This window comes from Castor canadensis, chromosome X, assembly GCF_047511655.1.
Source record: "Castor canadensis chromosome X, mCasCan1.hap1v2, whole genome shotgun sequence".
NCBI lineage: Eukaryota > Metazoa > Chordata > Mammalia > Rodentia > Castoridae > Castor > Castor canadensis.
This window is the reverse complement of record NC_133405.1, coordinates 90,566,382-90,575,887: the sequence shown is the minus strand read 5'-3', so window position 1 is coordinate 90,575,887 and position 9,506 is coordinate 90,566,382. Positions and strand designations below refer to the sequence as shown.

Below are 9,506 nucleotides of genomic sequence, written 5' to 3'. Positions count from 1 at the left end.
AAGCTGCTGGCAGTGTGGCACGGGCCGAGGCCCTGACAGGTTCAGACAGGTACAGTGGCATCAATAATACTCTTGGAGCATTAATACTCTGAAAGGGCAGGCATTTAGGGTCCACAGGGCATGAAGACAATTGAGTTGTGGAGGGCACAGGGGCTGTGCAGTGGGACTGGGTAAGGCCAGGCTCCAGGTTTGGCAGGCACTTTGGGGAGTGCTGGGGTTGGGTAGATTGGCCCTGACAGCCCAGAAGGCTTTGGTAGTGGCAGGCACAGTCTCTGGGCTGGGTCTGCATTAAATAGAAGCAGCTTCCCTAGTGCTCATCTCAAAGCTCTGAAGGCAGGAACTTGTACTGCTGCTGCAGGATCTGGGCTAGTTTCTTAAGCACCTCCTCCAATTCCCGTTCCTTCCTAGACATCTCTTCCTGTAAGAGATGCAATTATCTGGGAAGTGCCCCTGACCATCTTGTCCTTCACTACCACTGTCTCATTCTCCTGGTCTTCAAAGGCTGTAGCCTTCTGGGCTGCCCTCACCAGGTTCCGCGAGGCTCTTTTTACTGCATTTCCAGCAGCCTGAAGCCCTTTCATTGCCTCAGAGTCCTGGTCAGCCTTGACCTTACAGGCCACAGGGAGTTGGGCTGTGGAGTTAGCTCCTTGCTTGGCTGAGGAGATGAGCTTCTTCTGGCTGGTGTGGCCTTGGACAGCTGCATTGGCTGCCTCACACAGATTGTTGGTAGCTGCAGCCACCAGAAATAAGGCCCTGGGACCACTGTCCATCATCCAATGCATTGGCTGGAATGGTACCCACCTTCTCTTGTGCCAACAGTTTCCACCTTCTCTTGTGCCACCAGTTCATTCCCTCTGGGCAGCTGAGGCAGCCTTTACCAGTGCAATGGACTTTGCAGCTTCCAGAATCTGTTCCTCAAAGTTCAAGAACTCATCTGCCTCCTTGGGTTTAGCTCAGGGCTTCAGCTGCTCTGGGTTTTTGGCTGCAGCCTCAATGTCAGCCACAGCTCCCAGGAGCTCATTTCTCTGCAATGACTGTGGGGTCCTCCGGATCTACCCAGTCTGTTCCCTTCATAGCTTCAGCAGCCTGGATGAGCTCAGTGACTGAGCCAGTCACCAGCTTTGAGTTTCCTGTTAATTGTTGCTTCAGTTCTGGGTGTGGCTTCTGCAGAGTCAGTAGCGCATGGTCCAGCAGTTCCTGGTAGCCACTGGCACATTCTCGGCCATAGTGCAGGGTTCAAGGCTGTACATCACAGGCCACTTCTGGGTGGTAAGCTGCTTTCTTGCAAGCCTGCATCATATCTGTGATAGCACTGTGGCTCAGATTGGCTGTGGCAATACCATCTTCCTGGTGACAGGAATTGCCAGCAGCAACAGCTTTGGATGTTGCCATGGTGGCACTTTTGGTCATTTGGATGAAATCTTCTGGGGTAGAGGTCTTGGCAGGTGACTCTGGGGAACAGAAAACCACCCATTTCTTGCCACATGTGTTCCGTAGTTGCCTCCAGGGCCCGTGTGCCTTTGGTGGCCTCATCTTCCACAGCCTTTGTTGTCTTGAGCAATGATGTCACATTGGTCACATTGCAGAGTTCTTGAGCTGCCACACTGGAGGGTCATTCCCAACTTTGCCAGCTGCAACGTTCATCGCAATGAAGAGGTCACCCAGGGCATCACCACCTAGGTCTCAGGGTCCTCAACTCCCAGTCTGGCTGCACCAAGCTTGACCACGTTGACAAGTGGGTACTGGTGGTCACAGAAGATTGGACAGCCTATGTCAACTTCTCCTGGCTCCCAGCTGCATTCAGCACCAGGACCTTCGTGTCCTCCACCGGCACTTTTGCAGTCTTCAGAATGCCCTCCCAGTCTGCAAAAGTTTCAGCGCCCTCAATGTTGAGGGTGCCAGCAGTAGCAAACATGATGGTGGTGTCAAGTCAGCGATGATACCAGACACAGCACAGGCTGCTGTGATGCAGGCCTGGGTATCACCATTTCCAGCTTGGAGTGCAGCCTGGACATGGGAGACCTTCTCTGAGACTCTCTGGGCACACTCTATGACCTCCTTCTTGGTCTAGGCATCACTGGGGCTGCACTGCAGAGCACCTGCCTTGGTGACCAGAGCAGCACAGCCATGGCCCAGCTCCTATACTCAGTGCTTGATGTGGGCACCTAAATCTTCATTTTCAGCAGCCACAGCTGCAGGCTTGTTTTCTGAAGCCAATCAGCCATAGTCACTGGTCAACTGGTTGGCGAGAGGGCCCAGATCCTTGGGGCCGGTGTTTGACTTGGCTACCATCTCCTGAGCAGTGACCACAATGGCCTTGGCTCTCCGTGTCATGGTTGTCTGGTAATACAAAAAGGAACCTTCTGGCTCACTCATTGGTCCTTCATCTCACTGGTTGATGGTCTGGGTGAGAATTACTTCAGTTTTTTATTCATCATGGCACAGTATTGTTATCTGCATCTATCCTTTATTATGTCTGTGATGGGTTGTTTTATCATAATAAACTGTCCTCTGTCTCTAACATAATTTTTACTCTTACAACATGTTTTTAAAGTCTATTTTTGTCTTAAAGAATATTAGTAGAGCCACTACGGATCTCTTTCCATTATTGTTTATATAGCATGGGTTTTCCAGCTTTGTTTGTTTGTTTGTTTGCTTCTTCATGTTATTGATGTCTTTGACAGTAAAGTGTGCTTCCTCTATATAGCATATAATTGGATCAGTTAAAAAACCTATTCTACCAATCTTTGCTTTTGATTAGGTTTAAGAAAATTTCATCTCCATTAATAAAGCATACTCGGAGGATTCCAAGATGGCGACTAGAGGGAGGAAGCAGAAAGCGTGCTTCCTAAAGTAAACTCTTGGAGAGATGCTGGAGATACACCTGGCAAGAAAAACCACCAAGAAGAAGCAAAACTCTGATACCTCCACACCCCCAGCCTGTGCATAGCATCCCCCTGCCACATTAAACGGAGAAACCAGGAGGGTTTCTCCTGCCAGATGCCAGTTCCTACACTGCTTGGGAGACCGCAAGGTGAGCAAATAAGTGGCACACGGTACTCCCTGGGACAAAGCAGCATAGCCCCCTGGACAGACTGACCCCTGCCCAGGGAAAAAAGAAAAAAAACTGAATAATAAACAAGCAGTTGAAAAACAAGACACATAACAAAGAGGGTGGGGCACCCTGAGCTCCAGAGAGAAGGGAGAGGCACTCCCTCACGTGAACTACAGATAAACAACCCAGGCAGAGAAGGCAGGAGTGGCGGCCCCCGCCCAGCAACCTTGGAGCAGGGAAAGCTTGTAACAGTGGCTGTCCTGTGGAAAGCTCCACCGGAGGGGGGGAGGTGCACTCCTCCACGTGAACTGTAAATAATCAAGCCAGCCAGAGAAGGCAGGTGTGGCGCCACTTCCCCCGGTATGCTTGGAGAAGAGAAGGCGTCCAACAGTGGCTAAAGTGTGGCATGATCCACCAGAGTGTGGGGGTGGGCACCTCCCCATGCGAACTCTAAATAAAAAAGGACTGCAATTGCAACAGGCTGGTAGGGCTGTACGCTGGAGAAGACAAAAGGAGCATGTGTCCAGGAGAACTCTAAATAAACAAACCCTGCAGGGCTAGGTGAGTGTAAACCTCATTCCTGAGATCTGCAATAAATAAAGCCTGCAGCAGCATCTGGCTGACAGTAGGTGGCAGGTGAGCTGCAGCCTCAGATAGACATTCACAAAGCTGTATCCAGATTCCATTTTTTTTTCATTTGATGAGACTGAAACTGTATTGCATTTGAACTTGGGATTTTTTTTTTCCCTTTGATGAGACAATGTCAGAACTACTACTCAGGTACCAACACCAGGACTGGAAGCTGAAGGACTAACACAAAACCTATTAAGACTGAGACTTTATTGTATTTGAACATGGGAAAGTTTATTTACTTATTTATTTTTAATGTTTATTTTATTTTTTTTTTAATCCTCTCTCTGTCTTTCTAATGCCTGTTTAACTCACTGTTGATTAGTACACTATCTCTCCCTCTTTATTTCCTCGGCTCTGTTTTTATATTTTGTTTTGTTTTGTTTTTCTCCCTTTTTCTTTACCTTCTTTGCTTTCCCTCTCCTCTCACCATTCCATTCTAGTTATCATCATCATAACTATTAGAAGCTAGACAATACTGAATTACACACAGTACAGGGACAGTAACAGTACCAAGGGCAATGATGGGAAGATGGAAGAAAGAGGGAAACCATTTTTCCCCCAATAATAAATGGGTACAGGAAGCAGAGGGAAATGAGGAAAAGAGATGCCCAGATCCAGACTCCAACAAAACATAGATAAACTATGACAAAGAACCCAATGAAGCCCACAAGAACACCCTGAAAGAAGAAATCCTGCAATTTTATAGAGATGATACTGGATATGGTCAACCAAAATGTACAAGGGACACTCAAGTAATTCCAAAACAACAAAAATAGAGATTTTATAAAGCACAAGAACAAATAAAAGAAAATATAGAAGCACTGCATAAACACCAAAGTGAAACAAAGTACACGATAAATAAAGAGATAAATGAAATCAGGATGAAAATAGATGAAATTAAAGAGGAAGCAACTCAGGATATGGAAAACCTCAGAAAAAAGAATGAAACAGAAATGTAAAACAAAATGAAAGGCCAGTGCAGCAGACTAGAATAAGCGGAAGAGAGAATCTCAGAACTCAAAGATGAAATGGTAATTAAAGAAACAAATGAAGAACTATTAGTTAAACAACTCAAGACCTGTGAAAAGAAAATGCAAGAACTTACTGACTCCATCAAAAGACCAAACCTGAGAATCATGGGCATTGAAGAGGAGAAGAGGTGCAAGCAAAAGGAATGTGTAATATATTCAACAAAATAATAACAGACAATTTCCCAAATCTAGAGAAATCTATGCCCATACAGGTGCAAGAGGCCTCCAGAAAACCAAAAAGACCTGACCAAAATAGAACTACCCCAAGGCATATTATCATTAAAAAACAAGTACAGAGACTTGAGAAAGAATATTGAAGGCTGTAGGAGAGAAAAACCAAATAACATACAAAGGTAAACCCATCAAAATCACAGCAGACTACTCAACAGAAACATTAAGCACAAGAAGAGCTTAGGGTGAAGTCTTCCAGGCACTGAATGAAAATAACTTCAACCCTAGAATACTCTACCAGCAAAACTATCATTCAAAACAGATGGAGCAATAGAGGTCTTCCATGATAAGCAGAAACTAAAACAATATATGACCACAAAGCCACCACTGCAAAAGATTCTTCAAGGGATTTTGCACACAGAAAGTAAAATCCAACATAACCATGAAAGGGCAGGTAGTACCAAACTGCAGGAAAAGAAAAAGCAAGAAAGTAGACAGTAACATCGATTTAGCTACCCACACAATCAAACCCTCAAACAACGAAGACAACTAAATGACAGGAATCACCACATACCTACCAGTACTAACACTTAATGCTAACGGACTCAACTCCCCCATCAAAAGGCACCATCTGACAAACTGGATTAAAAAGGAAGATGCAACAATTTGTTGCTTACAGGAGACTCATCTCATTGATTGAAATAAGCACAGGCTTAGGATGAAAGGTTGGAAGAAGATTTACCAAGCCAGTGGCCCCCGAAAACAGGCAGGAGTAGCACTACTTATCTCAGACAAAGGAGACTTCAAACCTACATCCATCAAATGAGATAAAGAAGGACATTCCGTACTAATAAAAGGGGAAATAGACCAAAAGGAAATAACAATTATCAACCTATATGCACCCAATGTCAACGCACCCAATTTCATCAAACATACCCTGAAGGACCTAAAAGCATATATTAACTCCAACATAGTGGCCGAGGGAGACTTTAACACCCCACTATCATCAATAGATGGTCATCCAAACAAAAAATCAATAAAGAGATCCTAGAACTAAAACATACCATAGATCAAATGGACCTAGTTGATGTCTACAGAACATTTCATCCAACTTCTGCACAATATACATTTTTCTCAGCAGCCCACAGAACCTTCTCCAAAATAGATCATATCCTAGGGTGCAAAGCAAGCCTCAGCAAATATAAGAAAATAGAAATTATACCATGCATTCTATCTGATCACAATGCATTAAAACTAGAACTCAACAACAAAAATAAAGACAAAAAAACATGCAAACAGCTAAACTGAACAACTCATTGCTTAACGAACAATGGGTCATTGATGAAAAAAAGAGGAAATTAAGAGGTTCCTGGAAGTCAATGAAAATGAAAACACAACCTACCAGAACCTATGAGACACAGCAAAGGCAGTCCAAGAGGAAAGTTTAGAGCCATGAGTGCATATACTAAAAAGACTGAAAGAGCTCAAATCAATGACCTAATGATACATCTCAAACTCCTAGAAAAACAAGAACAAGGAAATCCCAAAACAAGTAGAAGGAGAGAAATAATAGAAATAAGAGCTGAAATCAATGAAATAGAAGCAAAAAAAAACCGTACAAAGAATTTTTTTTGTTTTTTTTTCTTTTATTATTCATATGTGCATACAAGGCTTGGGTCACGTCTCCCCCCTGCCCCCACCTCCTCCATTACCACCCACTCTGCCCTCTCCATCTCCCCCCCACCTCCTCAATAACCAGCAGAAACTATTTTGCCCTTATTTCTAATTTTGTTGTAGAAAGAGTATCAGCAATAATAGGAAGGAACAAGGGTTTTTGCTGGTTGAGATAAGGAAAGCTATACGGGGCATTGACCCACATTGATTTCCTGTGCGTGGGTGTTACTTTCTAGGTTAATTCTTTTTGATCTAACCTTTTCTCTAGTTCTTGGTCCCCTTTTCCTATTGGCCTCAGTTGCTTTTAAGGTATCTGCTTTGGTTTCTCTGCGTTAAGGGCAACAAATGCTAGCTAGTTTTTTAGGTGTCTTACCTATCCTCACCCCTCCCTTGTGTGCTCTCGCTTTTATCATGTGCTCAAAGTCCAATCCCATTGTTGTGTTTGCCCTTGATCTAATGTTCACATATGAGGGAGAACATATGATTTTTGGTCTTTTGGGCCAGGCTAACCTCACTCAGAATGAAGTTCTCCACTTCCATCCATTTACCGGCAAATGATAACATTTCGTTCTTCTTCATGGCTGCATAAAATTCCATTGTGTATAGATACCACATTTTCTTAATCCATTCGTCAGTGGTGGGGCATCTTGGCTGTTTCCATAACTTGGCTATTGTGAATAGTGCTGCAATAAACATGGATGTGCAGGTGCCTCTGGAGTAACCTGTGTCACAGTCTTTTGGGTATATCCCCAAGAGTGGTATTGCTGGATCAAATGGTAGATCAATGTCTAGCTTTTTAAGTAGCCTCCAAATTTTTTTTCAGAGTGGTTGTACTAGTTTACATTTCCACCAACAGTGTAAGAGGGTTCCTTTTTCCCCGCATCCTCGCCAACACCTGTTGGTGGTGGTGTTGCTGATGATGGCTATTCTTACAGGGGTGAGGTGGAATCTTAGCGTGGTTTTAATTTGCATTTCCTTTATTGCTAGAGATGGTGAGCATTTTTTCATGCGTTTTCTGGCCATTTGAATTTCTTCTTTTGAGAAAGTTCTGTTTAGTTCACTTGCCCATTTCTTCATTGGTTCATTAATTTCGGGAGAATTTAATTTGTTAAGTTCCCTATATATTCTGGTTATCAGTCCTTTGTCTGATGTGTAGCTGGCAAATATTTTCTCCCACTCTGTGGGTGTTCTCTTCAGTTTGGAGACCATTTCTTTTGTTGAGCAGAAGCTTTTTAGTTTTTTGAAGTCCCATTTATCTATGATATCCCTTAGTTGGTGTGCTGCTGGGTTTCCATTGAGAGAGTTCTTGCCTAAACCTATTAATTCCAGACTATTTCCTACTCTTTCCTGTATCAACTTTAGAGTTTGGGGTCTGATATTAAGATCCTTCATCCATTTTGAGTTAATATTGGTACAGGGTGATATACATGGATCTAGTTTCAGTTTTTTGCAGACTGCTAACCAGTTTTCCCAGCAGTTTTTGTTGAAGAGGCTGTCTTTTCTCCATCTTATATTTTTAGCTCCTTTGTCAAAGACAAGTTGGTTATAGTTGTGTGGCTTCATATCTTGGCCCTCTATTCTGTTCCACTGCTCTTCATGTCTGTTTTTGTTCAGGTACCATGCTGTTTTTATTGTTATTGCTTTGTAATATAGTTTGAAGTCGGGTATTGTGATACTTCCAGCATTGTTCTTTTGACTGAGTATTGCCTTGGCTACTCGTGGCCTCTTGTGTTTCCAAATAAGTTTAAAGGTAGATTTTTCAATCTCTTTAATGAATGTCATTGGAATTTTGATGGGAATTGCATTAAACATGTAGATTACGTTTGGGAGTATAGACATTTTTACTATGCTGATTCTACCAATCCATGAGTATGGGAGATCTCTCCACTTTCTATAGTCTTCCTCAATCTCTTTCTTCAGAAGTTTATAGTTTTCCTTGTAGAGGTCGTTCACATCCTTTGTTAGGTTTACACCTAGGTATTTGATTTTTTTAAAGGCTATTGTAAATGGAATTGTTTTCATATATGCTTTCTCAGTTTGTTCACTATTAGTGTATAGAAATGCTAATGATTTTTCTATGTTGATTTTATATCCTGCTACCTTGCTATAGCTATTGATGGTGTCTAGGAGCTTCTGAGTAGAGTTTTTTGGGTCTTTAAGGTATAGGATCATATCATCTTCAAATAGGGATATTTTGCCAGTTTCTTTACCTATTTGTATTCTTTTGTTCCTTCTTCTTGCCTAATTGCTCTGGCTAGGAATTCCAGTACTATGTTAAATAGGAGTGGAGATAGTGGGCATCCTGTCTAGTTCCTGTTTTTAGTGTGAATGTTTTCAGTTTTTCTCCATTAAGTATAATGCTGGCTATAGGTTTATCATATATAGCTTTCATAATGTTGAGGTACTTTCCTTCTATTCCTAGTTTTCTTAGGGCTTTTATAAGGAAATGGTGTTGGATCTTGTCAAAGGATTTTTCTGCATCTATTGAGATGATCAAGTGGTTTTTGTCTTTGCTCTGTTAATGTGGTTTTTTATTTTTATTGGTTTTCATACGTTGAACCACCCCTGCATTCCTGGGACGAAACCTACTTGGTCGTGGTGAATGATCTTTTTGATGTGTTGTTGAGTTCGGTTTGCCATCATTTTATTAAGGATTTTTGTATCAATGTTCATTAAGGAGATTGACGTATAGTTCTCCTTTTTGGAGGTGTCTTTGCCTGGTTTTGGGTTAAGTGTAATGCTGTCTTCATAAAATGTGTTAGGTGGATTTCCTTCCCTTTCTATTTCATGGAACATTTTAAGGAGGGTTGCCATTAGTTCTTCTTTAAAGGTCTGATAGAATTCAGCAGAGAATCCATCAGGTCCTGGACTTTTCTTTTTGGGGAGACTCTTGATTGCTGCTTCAATTTCATTTTGTGTTATAGATCTATTCCAGTGATTAA

The 9,506-nt window shown here is 42.5% G+C and overlaps 1 pseudogene; it reads right to left on the bottom strand.

Annotated features, from left to right (window-relative positions):
* Nucleotides 1-307: 307 nt before the first annotated feature.
* The window catches only part of LOC141419473 (talin-1 pseudogene), a 29,524-nt pseudogene continuing 20,325 nt past the window's right edge, over nt 308-9,506 (bottom strand).